The sequence below is a fragment of the Triticum aestivum genome, chromosome 2D (genome assembly GCF_018294505.1).
Source record: "Triticum aestivum cultivar Chinese Spring chromosome 2D, IWGSC CS RefSeq v2.1, whole genome shotgun sequence".
In the NCBI taxonomy this organism is placed as follows: domain Eukaryota; kingdom Viridiplantae; phylum Streptophyta; class Magnoliopsida; order Poales; family Poaceae; genus Triticum; species Triticum aestivum.
In genome coordinates this window covers 397,364,674-397,385,573 of record NC_057799.1, presented here as the reverse complement: position 1 = coordinate 397,385,573, position 20,900 = coordinate 397,364,674, and positions in this window count along the sequence as shown.

The window sequence follows — 20,900 nt, the reverse complement described above, 5'->3', positions numbered from 1 at the left end:
TTTTGCCTGAAGTATTATGATACCTCCTGTGCGACCGTTTATGTATGTATATAACCTGAAAGTTTGCAGTCGTCGGCTTCAGCCCCCACGCATATAATGCGGGGGTGTTCGGAAAAGCGCGTATTCACACTTGATCCAATGTCTTGGTCCATTAAGGAGGTGATAACGTGGAGAACAAGGCAATCAGACTATACTGCTTTAACACTTTCATTAGCCATAGGAGTTTGACGGTGGGGCTACTATATAGCCCCTGGTACTTCCGCGCTCATCCGAATATGGGGCGCGTACATACATGACCGGGAAACCGGTCCTTCGTTAATGCGGAGGAATCGCGAAGATTCTGATGAGTCATCGAGTGGTTGACTAGTCTCGCGCTTTATCATGACAGTCAGTTTTTGGCTTTCTCTGCTGAGGTGCTCATCCAGATGAACCAGGGCACAATCGCAGCAGTTCTCCCGGTGCCACCTTAGCCGATAGAGCGGAATGTAAGGTAGCAAAACACGAGAGCCGGGCAAACCCAACTATTGACCAAAGACATGATTTGGAGCTGATGCATATAAGGCCAAACTCGCGACGCCGAACACTCCCTAAGGTATTCGGACTTTACAACATATACCGGGCTGAGTAAAGCCCTTGATAATGAACCCTGAATTGCCAGGTACGTGCATTAATCTGACGTGGCGGAATGCCAATAACGAGCATCCCTTTCGGTTGTGTTGAGTATCCGGAGGGTGTACAGCAACAAGAGACAGTAAGAAAGGTTTACACAGGGTCTTAATCTAAAAAGAAACCTTTGAGCGGGGTCCTGCTGCACGTCTGCGCCTGTGTCTCCGTTGTGCCGTATCCTGGAAGGGTATAACACGATGATCATCTGTAAAAGGAAAAACCCAGGTGAAAGTCTTCGTGCGAAAAATTGATTATTCTTAATGAATCGTTAAAATTCAATCTAAACAAGGTCAAGCCGAACTATAGTCCTTTTTACATGCGGGAAGCCCCTAGCACCACCTATGGGGGTATATCCATCGACCCAATCTCAGGTTTATCTGAGCTGTTACAGCTAGTGGTGCGCCGGACTCGCCTAGCCGTGTCCGTGGTCTTGACGACCGATTATTTATTCTGGTTGGAAAGGCCGTTCAGTGTTCGGCTACTAGAGCCGCCGCACGTTCCTCCGCACGTAAGGAGCGCTCTACGTTTCTGCTAACTATGATGGTGCCACGTGGACCGGGCATCTTAAGCTTGATATAAGCGTAATTTGGTACTGCATTAAAACGAGCGAAGGCCGTTCTTCTGAGTAGTGCGTGATAGCCGCTTTGGAATGGAGCGATGTCAAAGGTTAATTTCTCACTTCGGAAGTTGTCGGGAGAACCGAATAGAACCTCTAGTACTATAGAGCCCGTGCAGCGAGCCTCTGGGCCTGGCATTACTCCTTTGAAGGTAGTATTGCTTTGACTGATTCTTGTCGGGTCTATCCCCATTTTGCGGACTGTGTCCTGATATATCAGATTAAGACTACTGCCGCCGTCCATAAGGACCCGGGTGAGATGGTATCCGTCAATTATTGGGTCTAGCACCAAGGCAGCCGATCCTCCGTGCCGGATACTAGTCGGGTGATCCCTTCGATCAAAAGTGATCGGGTAGGCCGACCAAGGGTTGAACTTGGGGGTGACGGGCTCTACGGTGCATACGTCTCGGAGTGCGCTCCCCTTCTTCGTTACGTGAATCATGTTCACTGTCTTGATCTTTGGTGAGAATTTTTTCTGTACCCTAGTGTTTTGGTGGCGAGGCTCATCCTCGTCTTCACTTGGTGTCTCCCTCCCCTTGTGTTCGGCGTTTAGCTTGCCGGCCTGCTTGAAGACCCAGCATTTTCTGTTGGTGTGATTTGCAGGTTTGTCGGAGGTGCCATGAATCTGACATAATCTGTCTAGAATCTTATTTAGGCTGGACGGTCCATCTCTGCTGCCTTTAAATGGCTTTTTCCGTTGACCGGGTTGAGATCCCCTGAATCCGGCGTTTACCGCCGTGTTGTCTGGGCTGTCTTCATTGCTTTGATGCTTGCTTTTATTGCGTCGCGGTTTCCCATTACCATCCCTGACTTCGGATGTGCCTGGGTCGCCGGTGCCGCTACGGGCCAGCCAACTATCTTCGCCCGCGCAAAAGCGGGTCATAAGGCTTGTTAGGGCTGCCATTATCCTTGGTTTTTCCTGGCCGAGGTGTCTGGCGAGCCATTCGTCCCGGATACTGTGTTTGAAAGCCGCTAAGGCTTCGGAGTCCGGGCAGTCGACAATTTGATTCTTCTTAGTGAGGAATCTGTTCCAAAGCTTTCGGGCTGACTCTCCGGGTTGTTGCATTATATGACTTAAATCGTCTGCATCTGGAGGTCGGACATAGGTCCCTTGGAAATTAGCCCTAAAAGCATCCTCAAGCTCTTCCCAACTTCCAATTGAGTTTTCGGGGAGGCTCTTCAGCCAGTGCCGAGCTGGTCCTTTCAGCTTGAGGGGCAAGTATTTGATGGCGTGGAGATCATCTCCACGAGCCATGTGGATATGAAGGATAAAGTCTTCGATCCAGACCCCAGGGTCTATCGTTCCATCGTATGCCTCTATGTTCACGGGTTTGAATCCCTCTGGAAATTCGTGATCCAGCACCTCATCGGAGAAGCATAGGGGGTGCGCGGCACCCCTGTATTTGGAGGTGTCCTGGCGTTCTGACGGTTGTAGTGTTCGGTTTTGATTATGTGCCGGAGCGTGCTTCCTAGATCCATAGATGGACCTCGTTATACCCGCTTTTTGGCGCGAGTCCTCACGTAAATCGTGTGCTGACTTATGTGCGACATCGTTAGCCGCCCTATCGCGGCCACGGGGTGGTCGATCTGGCTGGTCGGCCGTTTTATTTTTTGGCTGTGTAGGTTCTAAAGCCTCGTCGTCGAATTTAGGCAGCAGCTCGCGCTTTGGATAGCTCTTTGTGTGGCGACTGCCACCGTACTTTTCTGCAGTGTCGATCACTTTGTCCCATCTACTGTTGAGCGTATTCTACACGGCCTTAAGCCTTTGCTTCTGCTTCTTCAGACTCCTTGCGGTGGCAATAAGCCTTCTGTTGAGGTTCTCTTGTTCCAAGTGCCTTTCCGGGATGATGTGTGCATCGTCGTCCGGCCTGTTCTCCTCTGCGGAGGCAGGTTGATGAGCTTTGTCCTCGGCGTCGCCATGATCGGACAGCGGTTCCGTACTATGTTCGCCGTCCGCTGGCTCATCCTGCTCTGTCGTTCGGTCCATGTGGTCGTCGTTTCCTTTGGAGTCGACCGGGGTATTATTCTTTCTTGCGCTGTTATCGCTGTTTTTGCCGAGGCGGGATTTGGAGCGGCGCTTACGTCGTCGCTTTGGTTGCTTCTCGAGCGGATTATCCTTCGGTGCATCCTTCCGTTCTTCGTCATTGTTTTCTTTGGGTGTATCCACCATGTATACATCATGTGATGAAGTGGCAGTCCAACGCCCTGTGGGCGGTGGTTCCTGTTCGTCTCCTGCATCGTCGTCCATACCGTCGATGTCTTCGGAGCCGAAATCGAGCATGTCGGTTAAGTCGTCGACAATGGCTATTAAGTGGGTGGTGGGTGGGGAACGAATTTCTTCGTCGTCCGCTTCCCACTCAAGCCGGCCATAGTTCGGCCAAGGGTCTCCTGACAAGGAGAGAGACTTTAATGAATTTAGCACGTCACCCAGGGGCGAGTGCTGAAAGATATCCGCGGAGGAAAACTCCATGATCGGTGCCCAATCAGATTCGATAGGCACGGACGCAGGCGGTTCAGAGCCCGTGGCCGGGGACGAATCCAAGTGTCCGGCAACACAGGTCTCATAAGAGGTGAAGTCGGTATTCGGCTCTATCGCCACTGAGCATGCAGCCTCCATGGCGGGGTCCATCCACCCGTCCTCGGACGGCGCGATTTGTTCTGGCTTGAGGGCCGGAGTAGCTATAGGTGTGATCTTCCGAACACCGTCCGACGACAGAGCTAAGTCATGCTCATCGTGACTGTGCGGCGCACCTGACATGGGTTCGAATCCGTCGAAGATCAAGTCTCCGCGGATGTCGGTAGTATAGTTTAAGCTTCCCAACCTGACCTGATGGCCAGGGGCGTAGCTCTCGATCTGCTCCAGATGGCCAAGCGAGTTGGCCCGCAGTACAAAGCCGCCGGATATGAAGATTTGTTCCGGGAGAAAAACCTCACCCTGGGTCGCATCGTTGCCGATGATCGAAGGAGCCATCAAGCCTTTATCGTGACGACACAGTGGAACTCTCAATGAAAGCACCAATGTCGGTGTCAAAACCGGCGGATCTCGGGTAGGGGGTCCCGAACTGTGCGTCTAAGGCAGATGGTAACAGGAGGCGGGGGACACAATGTTTACCCAGGTTCGGGCCCTCTCGATGGAGGTAATACCCTACTTCCTGCTTGATTGATCTTGATGATATGAGTATTACAAGAGTTGATCTACCACGAGATCGTAGAGGCTAAACCCTAGAAGCTAGCCTATGATTATGATTGTTCTTGTCCTACGGACTAAACCCTTCGGTTTATATAGACACCGGAGGGGGCTAGGGTTACACAGAGTCGGTTACAAAGGAAGAGATCTACATATCCGAATTGCCAAGCTTGCCTTCCACGCAAAGGAGAGTCCCATCCGGACACGGGACGAAGTCTTGAGTCTTGTATCTTCATAGTCCAACAGTCCGGCCAAAGCGTATAGTCCGGCTGTCCGAGGATCCCCTTATCCAGGACTCCCTCAGACATGACGAGGAGTCTCGAAATGGTCGAGATGTTAAGATTGATATATTGAATGTTATATTCGGACACGGGATGAGTTCCGGGGGTTGTCGGATAAATACGAGAGAAACCGGGAGGTTATCGGAACCTCCGGGGGTTATTGGGCCTCATGGGCCCAAGTGGTGGAGGCGGCCAGCTAGGGGCGCGCGGCCCCCTAGCCCAAACCGAATTGGACTAGGGGCTGGCCCCCCTTTCCTTCTTCTTCTCCTCCCCTTCCTTCCCCTCTCCTACTTTGACTAGGAAAGAGGGGGGAATCCTACTTGGAGTAGGATTGCCCCTCTTGGGCGCGCCTCCTCCCCTTGGCCGGCCCTCTCCTCCCCCCTTTATATACGGAGGAGGGGGGCACCCCATAGACACAACAATTGATCTCTTGATTTCTTAGCCGTGTGCGGTGTCCCCCTCCACCATATTCCACCTCGATAATATCGTAGCGGTGCTTAGGCGAAGCCCTGCGTCGGTAGCATCATCATCACCGTCAACACGCCGTCGTGCTGACGGAACTCTCCCTCAAAGCTCGGCTGGATCGGAGTTCGAGGGACGTCATCGAGCTGAACGTGTGCTGAACTCGGAGGTGCCGTACGTTCGGTACTCAGATCGGTCGGATCATGAGGATGTACGACTACATCAACCACGTTGTGCTAACGCTTCCGCTTTCGGTCTACGAGGGTATGTGGACACACTCTCCCCTCTCGTTGCTATGCATCACCATGATCCTGTGTGTGCGTAGGAATTTTTTTGAAATTACTACGTTCCCCAACAAGTCCACCCTCGACTGCAACTCGGCCTCGGCCATTTTTTCTCCCACTTACAAGTCCATCCTTGACTCGCAACTAGGGCAGTAGGGCCTGGCATTTTTTGTCCCCGTTGCGATCCCACCCTCGACTCGTAACTGGGACCCGAACTTTTTTCTCCCAATTGCAAGTCCACCCTCAACTCTCGACTGGGGGTCCGCCCATTTTTTGTCTCAGTTGCAAGCAACCATCGACTGGCAACTAGGTCTGACCCTTTTTTATACCAGTTCCAAGCCAACCATCGACACGCAAATGTGACCTTTCATTTATTTCTTTTGTATTAGTTGCCAGTCAACCATCGACTCACAGCTAGGCCCGACCATTTTTAACCAGTTGCAAGTTCCCCATTGACATGCAACGGGACCCTTGATTATATTTTCCCTAAGTTGCAAGTCCATCTTTGACTCGCAACTGGTCAATTTTTTTTGACACAATTGCAAGTCCACCATTGACTAACTACTGGGCTCGATCTTTTTTTATCCGAGCTGCAAATCCACAACCGTCTCACAACTGGTCCGACCCTTTTTTTCCTAGTTGCAAGTCCATCATTAAAATGCAACTGGTCTATTTGATTTTTTTTCAGAAAGCCACAATTTTTGAAAAAATTTCAATGTCTTTTAAAAATGTTAATTTAAAAAAAAAATCAGAATTTCAATAAATTGTTCGCATTTTCTAAATAATGTTTGGAATTAAAACTTTCAAAAAGACTAAAAAGGTTAAAAATGTTACGTTTTTCAAAGAAAATTGGAATCAAAATTTTGTTCAAAATTCAAAATATGCTCGAAAAATTCAACATTTGTTCATTCTTCAAAAAATATTCACAATTTCCAGAAAATATTCAAAATTTTAAAATGTATTCCCTTTTCCAGAAAAATATTTGAGTTCTCTGCCGTTCGCTTGTACATGCAAAGCTAGCCTCAAACCAACCACACAAGCAAGCACCTTGGTTGATCTACAGTAGATGCATGCGTAGCCTTTTTTGTTTGAGCGGCCACGGCCAAACTTTTTTGAGCGTGTAGCTGTACATGAATCGTGGTAGCTTTCTTGTGTATATACTGTTAAAAAAATACATAGAAAACAAATGGAGGGGGACACAAACAGAGGATGAAGTCAACTTAGATTTGAGGTATAATTTCATCTAGATGTAACTGTTAGAGATATATTTAGATTACATATATTAGGTAGTTTAGGATTTATTATCCGTCTCCTATCTTATCTCTACGAAAGGCGTCTTGCCCTCCAAATTTTGTACTTAATATATACTCGTCCTTGAGGCCCAATAATACATCCATCATATTCCGCAACAATCCCTCTCTCTCACTAATCCTCTCTCCCCCTTCTAACATGGTATTAGCCTAATCGATCCAACCTTAGCCGCAACCGACGCTTCCGCACCCGCGCGCCACCCTCGTGGCGGTCGACCTCGATGAACGCCGCCGGGGGGGCGTGGCGCCTGTACCTAGGGTTCGTCCGCCGATCGTGTTGACCGGCTGCCCTAGAGAGTCTTTTTACCGAGCCCTTGCTCCGGTTTTTTTAGCTCTCTCGCCGGTCGTTTTGCGGTGTTTTCTTTTTAGTTTTTCGATCTATACTTGATCGGATTGCGTCGCTCGTCGCCGCTGTCGACACCCACGCGCCTCTACTTCGACACCGGCGCGACCTGCTGGCTTCTTCACCGACCCGGCAGCCTCGCGCGAGAAGCGACCCCTCACGGCCGTCGTCCGCGCGCCGGCCCGCCCATCGATCTACGCCGGCCGTCACCGCCCAGCTCCGACTAGGACACCTGCATCGCCCTGACCCGGCGGCCTCGCGCCATGCGGCGGCCCATCATAGCCGCCGTGCGCGCGCCGGCTCGTCCATTGATCCATGCCACCGCCTCCGCCGCATCTGCACGGCGGCCCTGCGGACTGCCTCGCCGGCCTCGTCCCCGGCTGCGTCGGGCCAATTGCGTCAGGCTCGTCGGCTGCCTCTGCTCGGGCGCCGCTGCTCCGTTGGTCGCTCGGGCCTCGCCGCCCGGGCGTCGGCGTTGCTTTGGTAGCCTGGGTGACGGTGCTGATGCGCTTGTCCGCACGATGTCCCACACCGTCCATCGTCGCCGACTTCATCTCGGACTCCGCCGCCACCCCGCCTCCATCGAGCGGCGTCCCCGACCTCGCGCGCGATCGGCTTGATCACCCGCTCGCCGCCGCGATCCGCCCCATCTACGCCGCACGACCGACCTGGCCCGTCGGTAGCGCGCGCCTCCGCAAGTCCCATGAAGATCGTCCCCGAGTTCAGCGCACCCCTCCACCGATCGAGCATCGGGCTGCCGCTGCGACGCCCCGTCGGGCCGCCGCCCTGTGGTTCTCCTCGCAGCTCATCGACTCGCGCGTTGCTGCTGCGTTTGCCCCTTCGGGCCGTAGTGCCGCGATACGTGGTCCCCGAGGCCGTCCACACGGTTGCACCGACCCGCACTACGCTGTTGTGACGCCCCTTCGGGCTGTAGCGCCGCAGTCTGCGGTCCCCGCTACCGCCCCGAGGTCTTCCCGCCGTCGTCCCGACCCGTCTGCTGCCTCTGCGTCGCCCCTTCAGGGCGTGGCGCCGCGGCCCGCGGTCCACCGCTGTCCCCGCGCGTCGCCTTCCTGTGGTATGCGCCGCGCCGCCTCCCTTGGCGTGGGAACACCACCGTCCGCGCCGGTCTTCGTCACGCTGTTGGGTTATCCTTGCCTACTTCGAGCACCACCGCCGCGCTCCTAACCTAGCCGCCGCCGCCGTCAGGCCGCTACCACCGCTCTTCTTCGGCGGCCGCCGCCGCTACCCCCATAGCCGCCGCAGCCGCCCGTCCACCCCCTTCGTCTTCGTCCAGCACCAGCCCATCGCCAGCATCGCCATCATCTACCCCGACCACTTCGTCTATTCCGATCATCGTTGGTGACATCGGCCCCTATCGTGGAATTGTCACGGCAGATGTCCTAGTGTGAGGACTTAGTCGTGGAGCCATCGCAACAAGGTTAGCTTAAAGGGGTTAAGCGGGACAAAGGACACAAGGAGTTTATACTGGTTCGGCCCCTTGCGGTGAAGGTAAAGGCCTAATCCAGTTTGAGGTGGTATTGCTTATGTCTCGATTACTAGGGAGCGAATACGCTTGACCTGGCTTTCGATCTCTTCTTTCTTGTCCCTAACTCGCCGCCGGGTCGTCCCTTTATATACACAGGTTGACGCCTGGTGGCTTACAGAGTCCAAGCTGGCTCATAAGTAACGTGTCCGGCTCGGTGACTAAACATACATGCCTTATAATACAAGTTACACTTATATGGCGGTATACACGTACAGGCCTTAAGCCACCTTTGGGCCTTGGGCTCTTCATAAGTTATCTTCATAAACCGCCATATTTGATTCCTTCATGGGCTTTGCCTTGTGAGTCGCCATAAGTATAACCCGGCCCCTCCCGGGCGGGTTAACTCAATAGTCATATCCCCAACATTAGGCCCAAGTTGATTTGAACTTGTTCACATCAATCTTCAACACTTAGAAAAATTCCTTCTTCATTACCTTCGCGAAAACTTGTAACTCGCCATGACATCATCTTCTGTGATGACAGTAACCCGCCGTAACGTCACCTGTCATTAATTTTATATAAAGCCAAAACCTTTAATGTATCTCCTCATTTTTAATGAATCTCCTAAAATCGAGGCGTCTGCACTGTCACATATCCGTTTTTTGGTCTCCTCGATTCCCGCGCATGCCACTTATCCATTCGCCTTATAAATAGGATCGGAGGTCTCTTTCTTTTTTCCCCATCGGCCTCTTCGTCTTCATCCTCCACCTTGCGACGTCCTGAACCCGAGCCCAGGTGCCGCCGTCGATCTTCACGTCTGCTTCAACGTCGGCCGCTGCGTCAACCTGACTGGTCCAGATTCCGCTCGCGCGCCTCCGCCGCCCAATAGCTTCGGTCAGTTCTTCCTCTTTCCCCTCCATAGATCTCATTAGGGTTTACACGAGTTCATGGAAGCTCGTCGCTGTTCTTTGCCGTTCTTTGCTATAGTTCATATACTCAATTCAAACTTAATGCTTTTCCTATGCGGCAATAGCCATAGTTCCTTTTTCATCATCAGAGCGTCTCTTTTTGAATAGAAAATCCAATCTGGACCTTATGAACTGTTCAAACACCAATATTTAGGTCTAAATATATTTTCGTTTCCTGACACGCGGTAGATCCAGAATTGTAATATCAATCCATGAAACCTGTTTTTCATTACTTAGCAATTTTCCATTTTCAGATCTATACCTTCAATATCTGTATAGGCGGTTTAACTCATAAAGTACTATCCCGCCAGGTACCATTAGCCCCCTCTTAAACCGCCAATAGCTCATCTCTGTAATTTGATAATGCTAATCTTCGGTTTAACACTTATATATGCTTCATCATCGTCTGCCTCTTATCCTTCAGCAGATTAACCATGAACCTTAAACCGGCACAAATTTTCTTTAAGGTTCTTGAACAAATGGCCAAGTCCTTTTATTCCTGTAACTGGGTTCAATCCCGGATTACAGAAGAAGATCTGAATGGATGCGTCGCTACTGGCGCTTTAGCTAAAAAGGAAGACATCCACTAGAGAGCCCCCGGTTTAGAAAATCCTCCTGAACCCAAGGATGGGGAAGTGATCGTTTTTGTTGATCATCTAAGTCGAGGGTTCAGCCCTCCCGGATCAAAAAAATTCCGTGATGTGCTCAATTTCCTCCAGCTTCACCCTCAAGATATTGGACCTAACTCTGTGTCCAATATTTGCAATTTTCAAGTGTTCTGTGAAGCTTACCTTCAAGAAGAGCCCATAGTTGATCTGTTTAGAGATTTCTACTATTTAAATCGCCATACAGAATTTGTGGACGGGCCCAATACTGAACTTGGCGGGGTATCAATTCAAAAGAGAAAAGATGTCAGCTTCCCGCATGCTAATCATCATAGCCACCCCAAAGATTGGAATCAGACTTGGTTCTGCTGCCGAGATACATCACCAACTGGCGAAAATCCGCTGCCGGGTTATCGTGCCAACCGGCGTACCAGCACACATCCACTCCCCCAAAGACTCAGTGCAAAGGAACGGGCTAAGTATGCACCACAGCTATCAAAACTCAGAGCCTTTGTGGCAAATGGTTTAACGGGCGTTGATTTTGTCCGTTGCTGGGTGTCTTGGAGTATTTTACCTTTAAGACGTCGATCCGGGTTAATGTGTGAATACACAGAGGATGTGAAAGACCCCCAATGCCACACTGATATTCAGCTATCCGACGCAGAAATTACTGAAGCTGTCAAGAAAATGTTGAATGAACCGGTGGCTGAGTGTAGCAAAACAGGGCTTAGTCCTTTCTGCGCTGTAAACAAACCGCCAGCTGTAAGAATTGCCCAACTACTGCTTAGTCCAGATTCTTAATATTCCTTTATGATCTTTTCAATCTTAATAGGCCGATGATCCATTCTGGAAGAGGAAACCGCATGATAAACTGGCCAAAACACCTCGTGTGAAAACCAAGGCCAACAAGAAACCCACCAAAAAGAAAAACGCCGAGTCCACCGAGTTAAACATTGACGATGACGATGATAATCATGAGTCAGAGGTAGAACTTGGTTCACTTGGCTCCTTTTTCATACATCTCATTGACAATGACTATTATCAGGATGACGCAAAGGCTAGCCATGCTGGTGACGCAGAGGTAATTATTCTTTCCTCCGGCTCAGAACCTCTGCCAACTCCGAAAACCCGTCAAGCAAGCCGGAAAGTAAGATTTTCTCACCCTCTAGCTCACTTGGATCCAAACTTTCTTTTGAAGAAACAACAACATGAAGCTCACCGCACGACTCAGCATAGCGGCAACGTGACCACCTCTTCCGGTTTACCAAACACTCCACTTCGCAAACACCGTCCAGAGGTCTTACATATTTCTGACATACTTTACCCCAAGGCGGGTTATTTTCGACAACTTCTTAACCCGTCTGATTCAAACTATCAGGGGACTTCTCATTCTAGTCAACAGGAATACAAGTTCCAACCCTCTAAACTGTTCCTGGGTAAACATGTTGTTTTGACTCTTTATGTCTTATGTTTGACCATTATACTAACCTGTTATTTGCGTTTCATTTTTCAGGGCCCAGGCCAGACCCAGCAAGAAGGCCAAACTGAATAAACCGGTTGATGACGCCAATCCATCTGAACCGGAAAGAACCGTGGAACCTTCTAATCCAAATGCTGAAGTTACTCCTGACGATCCACCACCGCAAGATCATGCAATCTTTGCTGAGCCTATGGGAGTTGACCCGATGAGTAATGCTGATAAAACGCCAAGCCCAACAAAAGCTGCTGATGATAAGACTGACGACGTTGTGGTTACTGGTGTTAGTTATACAGCCCCGGGCAACCCCACTGCTCTGTCAAAACACAGCGCCAAAGAAGAAATTTCTGCTGTTGATAAAGGCAAGTGGAAGGTAGACTTGGAAAGCTATGCCCACCTCAGTGCCCAAGATATTCACTCTGGGTTTTTAAACCGTATGTATACAAGTCGTGACTATGAATCCATCTTAGTAAATCTGATGAAGGAGCGGTATGAGGTAAATACTGTTAACTTTGTATGAATATACTTCCTCCGCCAAGTTTATTGGACACAAGAGAATAGATCAACTCCAGTAGCCCCCAAGGGCCGGTTTATATCTTCAATATGAACCGGGACTTTAGAAGAATAAGATTTCCAATTTGCCTGTGTAGCCCCCAAGGGTCGACTTAACAAATATGTTAAGTTGAGACTAATAATGTTGTAAGCTCCAAAATTCTCTCTTGGAACCTTCTTAAACCAGTTTAGCACTTAGCTGATGGTTGGAAAAACTATCAGTCCATAGTCTTGAGCAAACATGCATTAGCCCCCAAGTGTCAAGAATAATACTTGTATTGGGCTTAGGACTTGTAAAAAGGTTTAGAAGAAGCAATAGACATTAGCCCCCAAGTGCCAAGTATATTACTTGTTATCTGCTTGGGACTTCCAATACGCATTATCATCTCATAAATTGCTTGTTTCTTGCAGACTGAACTTAGCAAGAAAGGATCCCAAATCGCCGTCCTTCAAGAAAACATCAAATCTCAACAATCAGAGACTTCCAAGGCCAAGGGCGAACTGACCAGTGCCTTGGCAGCAATGGAAAAGCTGAAAGAAAGCTTCAAGAATGATCGGGCGGGTTGGGATGCAGAAAGGTCAACTCTGCTGAAGAGGGCTGAGGATGCTGAAACGACCCTTAAACCAGTATCGGCAGAGCTTGCTGGCTTAAAACAGCAAATAAATGCCATGACTGCTGCCGTGTTTGGTAAGTAGATGCTTCGTCATAAGTTTTTAAGACATGTCCTATCTCATAAATTTGCCGGTTTACATATGTGTTTTGATGATGCAGGAACCCGCATTGCTCATCTTGGCTTAGATATGCGAAAAAGCTGAAAGCCGCCTATACACTCACAGAACAGCTATATACCGGCGTACAACGGGTTATCTGCACCGCTTCCCATAACAAACCGCCCCAACCTTGATCAAGGAGACATTGGAAAGGCTGTCGATGATGCCTGCACGGTTTGAAGAACTAAAGAAATCAGCTGCAAGAGCAGGTGCTCTTACCGCACTAACTCGGGCCAAAGCATGGATATCTGATCTTGATCCGGCCGATTTGGCAAATGGCTACCCGAGCATAAAGGAAGACGGGTCAGACTTCAATACTGATGACCTCACTGCCATTATGAAGGAAATGCGCCCACTGGCTAGTAAATTGGCTGAAGAGACCGATCTTCCATATTATCAGTCGGTTTATGATGCCAACAATAAGAGAATTAAAGCACCAACTTATGATGCTCAAAATCTTACTCCTCCAATCCGTAAGCACACTTATGCCCCTGATGTTGACCCCTCCACTCTTATAAGTGATGAAGCTGTATTCAAAGCCTTAACTGGGATCGATTGGACAACCATTGACTTCCAGCCACTGGGCAGAGAGGAGGAAGACGAACCGGCGCTGGATGATCCCCAACCTTCAAGTCAACCAGGCCAAGATTCATAAACCGGAGGCTGGCTTAGCATCTGCTTTGTGCAAGATATCAAAACAATTATTCTTTTGGGCACCAGACGTCTTTGTAATAGGCTAGCTTAAACGCTTGATCTGCTATGCCATCACGCATATTTTGCTTTATATGACACTGTTGATCCGCCAATTTAAGATATGCCACTTGTCCTTATAATATTGGCAATTTGAATCTGTTCCTGCATACAAACAAATCACAAGTGTCCTAACGGTTTACCGCAGGACGGGTCATAATGCCCAATACATAATCACTGGAAACTAGAATAATTTATAACCAGGAGTGGTTTAATCATAACCATATATAATCATAACAAGATATATCATACCTGTGATATTTGATCATACTGTCGGCTTATCAAACCAGTGCCATAAGGGTGATAACCCAAAAAACTTGAACACTCAAATGCTTTGTTGCATTGTCATATATTGCCGGCTTATGAACAAAGCCAGGCCGCGTTAATAAACACCGGATATTATCTTATCATATACTGGCGACTTATAGTCAAAAGCCAGGCCGGGTTAATAAACACTGGTTAATGTCATATATGACTCATAAAGTAGCATAAGCCTTATTGATTTTCAACCATGTATTAACATGTCACAAAGGATGAACCTCAAAAACCTCCAAATAAAAATCCAAAAAATAAACAAGGCTTTCATAGGCTGCCAGGCCTAAAAAATAAGTGCTTTCAAGGGCCGCACAACCACTGAGTTAAACCTTCATACAAACCTTATAAGCCGGGCCTCACATAACCAATCGTCGTTTTAACTTTGACAAGTTCAGGGTCTGTATAAGATTGACTTGTCAAAAGTACGGCGGGTCATTTCCAGGATTACCTGGGCGGAGTGGCAGACTTAAAAAGGTAGGATAACCCGGGTTTTTAGGTGAATACACCTGGCTTCCAAGCCTGGCTTTTAAGCCTATTGAAAGGGTCATAAAAACTCTTGTCCTTTGAACAAAGAGCCCCCAAGCAATATTTTTGAGCTATGCTCAGTGGGCACCTATGTTTGAGTTGTGCTTTGCCACAAACTCTCTTTGGTCCCTTTTAACTTGGGTATATGTGTGTGTATATATATATATGGCTTTTAAGCTGAATCATAGGGTAATCATAGCTTCGCTCCATAAGCCGGAAGCCCCCAAGTGACCATATGATATTTCAAAAAAGACTCATCTATTATTAGAGAGAGAACGACAGAGGCCCTGCTTTTCCAGGGATGTCGGTTTTATTATATTGATCATAATATATACATTGTCAAAATATGTACATCAGAAGAGCCGGTGGCTCAGGTATAGTAAGGCCGAAGAAGAGCAATATTCCACGGCCGGCGGGTCTCTTCCTCCGACGTGCGTGAGTCCTTGTGGTCTCGAACATCGACAAGATAGTATGACCCATTGTTCAAATTCTTGCTGACCACAAAGGGTCCCTCCCAAGGTGGGCATAATTTGTGAATATCAGTCTGATCCTGGATAAGACGGAGCACCAAATCACCTTCCTAAAAGGTTTTGGTCTTAACCCGGCGGCTGTGATAGCGTCACAGATCTTGCTGGTAAATCGCCGAACGAGCCACCGCAAGGTCACGCTCCTCATACAATCGGCCCAGTGCATCCTGACATGCTTTTTCATTGTTAGCTTCAACATAAGCCGCCACACGAGGTGAATCATGACGTATGTCACTAGGGAGAACCGTCTCTGCTCCGTAAACCATGAAGAAAGGCGTGTAACACGTAGATCTGTTGGGGGTGGTATTAATGCTCCATAACACGGAAGGTAACTCTTCCACCCAACAACCCGGCGTCCTCTGCAGGGGAACCATAAGCCGGGGTTTGATACCTCTCAGGATCTCTTGAGTGGCTCTCTCGGCTTGACCATTAGATTGGGGGTGAGCCACTGACGATACGTCAAGCCGGATGTGCTCACGTTGACAAAATTCTTTCATAGCACCTTTGGATAGATTAGTGCCATTATCAGTTATGATACTGTGGGGAAAGCCGAAACGGAAAATCACCTTTTTCATGAACTGAACCGCCGTCGTCGCGTCACATTTACTGACCGGCTCTGCCTCAACCCACTTTGTAAATTTGTCAACTGCCACCAGGAGGTGTGTCTTTTTGTCCTTGGACCTCTTGAAAGGCCCAACCATATCAAGCCCCCAGACTGCAAACGACCAAGTAATTGGAGTCATCCTCAATTCTTGAGCCGACACAAGGGCTCGTCGTGAAAACTTCTGACAACCATGACATTTATTGACCAGATCCTCTGCATTAGCATGAGCCGTCAGCCAATAAAATCCATGACGGAAAGCTTTAGCCACAAGAGACTTAGATCCGGCATGATGACCACAATCTCCTTCATGAATCTCACGAAGAATCTCACGGCCCTCCTCTGGAGAAACACTTCATTGAAAAGCCCCTGTAACACTGCAATGGTGCAGCTCACCATTGACAATTGTCATCGACTTAGACCGCCGGGTTATCTGCCTGGCTAAGGTTTCATCCTCAGGTAACTCGCCCCGGGTCATATAAGCCAAATAAGGGACTGTCCAATCAGGAATAGCATGAATAGCCGCCACCAAATGTGCTTCTGGGTCAGGAATAGCAAGATCTTCCTCTGTAGGTAACTTGACTGAGGGGTTATACAGAATATCTAAGAAAACTTTAGGCGGCACCGGTTTACGCTGAGAGCTGAGCCGGCTTAAAGCATCAGCTGCCTCATTTTTCCTTCGATCAATGTGCTCAACGTGATAACCCTTGAAATGACCTGCAATAGCATCAACCTCTCGACGATAAGCCGCCATGAGTGGATCCTTAGAATCCCAAGTACCAGAAACTTGTTGAGCTACCAAATCTGAGTCACCAAAGCACCCCACCGGCTTAAGTTCATCTCCTTAGCCATCCGAAGACCATGGAGTAAGGCCTCATATTCAGCCGCATTGTTAGTACAAGGAAACATCAACCGGAGAACATAACAAAATTTATCACCTCGAGGGGAAGCGAGCACAACTCCAGCCCCCGAGCCCTCCAATTGCCTGGACCCATCAAAACGAACAGTCCAATGTGTGTTATCTGGATTTTCTTCAGGCATCTGCAGCTCTGTCCAGTCATTGATGAAATCCACCAGTGCTTGAGACTTGATAGCCGTGCGAGGCATATACTTCAAGCCATGAGGTCCAAGCTCAACGGCCCACTTAGCTATCCGACCTGTGGCTTCTCTGTTATGAATAATATCCCCTAAGGGAGCAGAACTAACCACAGTGATGGGATGACCCAAAAAATATTGCTTAAGCTTCCGACTGGCCATGAACACCCCATATACAAGCTTCTGCCAGTGCGGATACCGCTGCTTAGACTCGATAAGCACCTCACTAATGTAGTAAACCAACCTTTGAACCGGATATTCTTTGCCTGCCTCCTTCCGTTCCACCACAATAGCTACGCTGACAGCCCGGGCATTAGCAACCACATACAACAACAAGGGCTCCTTATCAATGGGAGCAGCAAGAACGGGTGGCTCAGCCAGCTGTTTTTCAAGTCCTCAAATGCTTCATTAGCGGCGTCACTCCAGACAAAATTATCTGTCTTTTTCATCATCTGATACAGAGGGATGGCCTTCTCTCCCAACCGGCTTATGAACCGGCTTAGAGCCGCAATACGACCCGCCAGATGTTGAACATCATTTACACATGCCGGTTTAGCCAAGGAAGTAATGGCCTTGATCTTCTCCGGGTTAGCTTCGATGCCTCTGTTAGAAACCAGAAAACCCAAGAGTTTGCTTGCTGGCACACCAAAAATGCACTTGGTCGGGTTAAGCATCATCTTGTAGACCCAGAGATTATCAAAGGTCTCCTTCGAACCGTCTATCAAGGTCTCCTTCGTTCTGGATTTCACCACGATATCATCCACATAAGCATGAACATTGCGCCCAATCTGATTATGAAGGCAATTATGCACACATCGCTGGTAAGTCGCCTGGGCACTCTTGAGCCCAAAAGGCATAGACACATAGCAGAAGGATCCAAAGGGAGTGATAGAAGTTGTCTTCTCCTGGTCCTTAACTGCCATCTTGATCTGATGATAACCAGAATAAGCATCCAAAAAGCTCAAACGCTCACAACCCGTCGTAGCATCAATAATCTGATCAATACGAGGGAGAGCAAAAGGATCAGCCGGACAAGCCTTGTTTAAATCCGTGTAGTCCACACATATACGCCAAGTGCCGTTCTTCTTAAGTACCAGCACCGGGTTAACCAACCACTCAGGATGAAAAACTTCAACAATAAACCCAGCCGCCAAGAGCCGGGATACCTCTTCACCAATGGCCATACGCTCTCTCTTCATTAAAACGACGAAGAAACTGCTTGACCGGTTTAAACTTGGGATCAACATTAAGAGTGTGCTCAGCGAGTTCCCTCAGTATACCTGGCATGTCAGAAGGTTTCCATGCAAAGATGTCCCGGTTCTCACGGATGAACTCGATGAGCGTGCTTTCCTATTTCGGATCCAGATTAGCTCTAATGCTGAACTACTTGGATGAATCGCCAGGAACGAAATCAACCATCTTGGTATCATCTGCCGACTTAAACTTCAAAGCCGGGTCATGCTCCGTAGTTGGTTTTTTCAAAGATGTCATATCCGTCGGGTCAACATTGTCCTTATAAAACTTCAATTCCTCTGTTGCACAAACAGACTCAGCATAAGCAGCGTCACCCTCTTCGCACTCCAAAGCTATCTTCCGGCTTCCGTGCACCATGATGGTTCCCTTGTAACCCGGCATCTTGAGCTGCAGATAAACATAACAAGGCCTCGCGATGAACTTAGCATAAGCCGGTCGTCCAAACAGAGCATGATAAGGGCTCTTGATTTTCACCACTTCAAAGGTCAATGTCTCCGACCTGGAGTCATGATCATCTCCAAAAGAAACTTCCAGAGCTATCTTACCAACCGGGTATGCCGACTTACCAGGGACTACACCGTGAAAAACAGTGTTCGACGGTTTAAGACTCTTATTAGTCAACCCCATGCAACGAAAAGTTTCATAATACAGGATATTGATGCTGCTACCTCCATCCATGAGCACCTTAGTGAACTTATATCCTCCGACCTTAGGCGCCACTACCAAAGCCAAGTGACCCGGATTATCAACCCGGGGCGGGTGATCTTGCCGACTCCACACAATGGGTTGTTCAGACCAGCGCAAGTAACGGGGAACCGCCGGCTTGACGGCGTTCACTGCCCTTTTATGGAGCTTCTGATCCCGCTTGCATAAACTTGTGGTGAAGACGTGGTACTGTCCGCTATTCAACTGCTTCGGGTTACTCTGATACCCAGATTGCTGTTGTTGATTCCCCTGTCCTGACTGTTGATGATAACCACCCTGATTGGTCTGGTTTCCTTGATTGCCTTGAAAGCCGGAATTAGAACCGCCGCCACCGTAACCCGGACCATGAGAACTGGATCCTGAGCCGCCACCCGGCACATGATTGTCTTGAAACAGATTGGAATTTTTGTACTCCCTCATAATGAAGCAATCCTTCAAGAGGTGACTAGACGGTCTCTACCATGAAGCATGCTTCGGGCAGGGTTGATTCAGCAGCTGCTCGAGATTGAAACCTGACCCCCAACCCGTGGGGGCGGCTTACCCTTACGATGCTGACCATTATTCTGTGCATTGGTGTTAGCCACAAAGTCCAAACTGTTATCAGTCTTGCGCTTACCATTGCCTCCCTGATTCGCCGGGTTATGTTGCTGCCCTTTGGTGCTGTTACTCTTCTTTCCCTTTCCCGGCTTCTCATCGGCAGACTCGGGGTCCTTGGAAACATCAGAGTCAGCATACTTAACTAGAGCTGCCATTAGCTCCCCCATGTTACTGCAGTGGCGCTTGAGCCGCCCTAACTTCTGTTTGAGGGGTAGAAAACGACAATTCTTCTCCAACATCAAGACTGCTGAGCCGACATTGATGTGGTCTGATGAATGCAGGACAGCTGAGACCCGGCGCACTGATACGTCTCCGTCGTATCTATAATTTTTGATTGTTCCATGCCAATATTATACAACTTTCATATACTTTTGGCAACTTTTTATACTATTTTTGGGACTAACATATTGATCCAGTGCCCAGTGCCAGTTCCTGTTTGTTGCATGTTTTATGTTTCGCAGAAACCCCATATCAAACGGAATCCAAATGGAATAAAAACGGACGGAGAATTTTTTGGAATATTTGGGAAATATGGGAGGAAGAATCAACGTGAGACGGTGCCCGAGGTGGCCACGAGGCAGGGGGCGCGCCCCTGACCCTCGTGGGCCACCTGTAAGGCGGTTGCTGTTCTTCTTCGGTCGCAAGAAAGCTAATTTTCGGAGAAAAATCTGGGCGAAGGTTTCAATCCAATCGGAGTTACGGATCTCCGGATAGATAAGAAACGGTGAAGGGGCAGAATCCAGAACGCAGAAACAGAGAGAGACGGAGAAACATATCCAATCGGAGGGGCTTTCGCCCCTCCCATGCCATGGAGACCATGGACCAGGGGGGAAACCCTTCTCCCATCTAGGGAGAGGGTCAAGGAAGAAGAAGAAGGGGGGCTCTCTCCCTCGCTTCCGGTGGTGCCGGAACGCCGCCGGGGGCCATCATCATCACCGTGATCTACACCAACACCTCCGTCATCTTCACCAACATCTCCATCACCTTCCTCCATCTATCTACAGTGGTCCACTCTCCCGCACCCTGCTCTACCCTCTACTTGAACATGGTGCTTTATGATTCATATTATTATCCAATGATGTGTTGCCATCCTATGATGTCTGAGTAGATTTTTGTTGTCCTATCAGTAATTGGTGAATTGCTATGATTGGTTTAATTTGCTTGTGGTTATGTTGCTGTCCTTTGGTGCCCATCATATGAGCGCGCGCGTGGATCACACCATAGGGTTAGTTTTATGTTGATAGGACTATGTATTGGAGGGCAAGAGTGACAGAAGCTTCAACCTAGCATAGAAATTGATGCATACGAGATTGAAGGGGGACCAATATATCATAATGCTATGGTTGGGTTTTACCTTAATGAACGTTAGTAGTTGCGGATGCTTGCTAATAGGTCCAATCATAAGTGCATAGAATTCCAAGTCAGGGATGACATGCTAGCAATGGCCTCTCCCACATAAAACTTGCTATCGGTCTAGTAAAGTAGTCAATTGCTTAGGGACAATTTCGCAACTCCTACCACCA